The sequence below is a fragment of the Vicia villosa genome, linkage group LG3, assembly GCF_029867415.1.
Source record: "Vicia villosa cultivar HV-30 ecotype Madison, WI linkage group LG3, Vvil1.0, whole genome shotgun sequence".
Taxonomy (NCBI): domain Eukaryota; kingdom Viridiplantae; phylum Streptophyta; class Magnoliopsida; order Fabales; family Fabaceae; genus Vicia; species Vicia villosa.
Window position 1 is genome coordinate 99,285,360 of NC_081182.1, and position 1,867 is coordinate 99,287,226.

The window sequence follows — 1,867 nt, forward strand, 5'->3', positions numbered from 1 at the left end:
AAAAAAGATGATCTAACGATTCCGGAAAAATAGAACAAAAAGGGCAATCCATGGAATCTAAGGTGGACACACCTCTATTAACAAGAATGTCTTTCAATGGTAGTCTATTGATGAAGAATCTCCAAGAAAAAATCTTGATTTTTGTCGGAATTGTTGTCTTCCAAATAACATCCAACAACTTCATAATGGAGTTTGTCCATGCTATCTCTTTTGCACTCGACACCTTTTTAGAAACACTAGACACGGTGAAATCCTCGCTAGATGTGAGGTTCCAATGAAATTCATCCTTTACCGATGTGTCCAACTCAACACCTTGAAGGCATAACTCCTTGAGATCTTCCCCTATTGCCATACCCGATGCGGCCGTGTTAGTGAGAGCGGCATTCGGAACCAAATGCATCAAAACATCCTCTCCAAAGATTGCTTCCCAATTCCACCAAGTTTCCCCGTTGTTTGATTTAATGATGTCATTCACCGCACATAGTTTGTTGATTGAACGGTCAAACAAATGCGGAAAGTAAGCGCGAAGCGGTTGGTCGACCAACCAACAACTATACCAAAAAAGAATGTTATTACCTTTCTTTAAGTCACATTTGACCCATTCGGTAAATCCTTCTCCGGAATCATCCTCCTTGAAATCATTGGTAACGACATCTCTCCACCATCTAGAATCATCCCGATTTAGAAGATCCTTGGTCGAGGCCAACACTTTTAACTTCGGCTTAAGATACCTCAAACGAAGGAAATTGCTCCAAATTGCCTTATCCTCCTTAAGAATTCTCCACTTCCATTTTAGAAGAAGAGATTTGTTCAATTCTCCCACATCTCTAATGCCTAATCCACCCTTTTCTTTTGGTTTACAAATATTCTCCCACTTTACCCAATGGATGCACCTTGTTTTCGCATTCCCGCTCCACAAAAAATTGCTAAGAAGGCTTCTAATAGATTGAAGGATGTTGCTCGGAGCTTTGTAGAAAGATAGAGTGAAGATTGGAATAGCATTTAGCACGGATCCGATGAGAGTCACCCTTCCACCTATTGAAATGTTCCTCCCCTTCCATTTGGATAGTCTAGACTTTATGTTATCAATCACCTCTTGCCACACCTTTTTCTTGTAAGCTCCATCTCCTATCCAAATGCCAAGGAATTTAAACGGGAAACTTCCTTTTTTGCAAGTAAGAAAAGAAGTTGCGGCCTTGAAGTACCCATCTCCAACATGAGTTCCAAAAAGGTTACTTTTTTGGAAGTTGATCTTCAACCCGGACACTAGTTCGAAACCTCTTAGCAACACTTTTAAACTCCAAAGATTATCGTAAGTGGGTTCTCCTAGGATGATGGTGTCGTCCGCAAATTGTAGAATGTCCACACAATCGTTTGCTCCATACTTGAACGGCTTAAAATCTCCTACCTCCACCGCCTTCTTAGTTAAAGCGGTTAAACCTTCCATAGCAAGGACGAATAAGAAAGGGGATATGGGATCACCTTGTCTTAATCCTCTTTGAACTTTGAACTCTTTTGTAGCGCTTCCATTCACCAACACGGACATATGACTATTAAAGATACAAGATTCCATCCATTTCAACCACCTTTTGCCAAAACCCATTCTCACCATTCAATCCTATCCTCCAACACATGTCTGCGGACCATTTTATTATTTGGATGTACTTATGAAATATATTTTATTTTTAATAGAGTTAATTAATAGATTTTCTTAATTTAATCTTTGTTAATAAGTAAAATTTTATCATTTCAATTTTAAAATAGTAAAATGAGACACTTTTATTAAGATTCTTTACTTATTTATATTCACATTTTCATTATTTGTAATTAAATGATTTTGATTTGAGAAAATGAGTGACGCTGACAA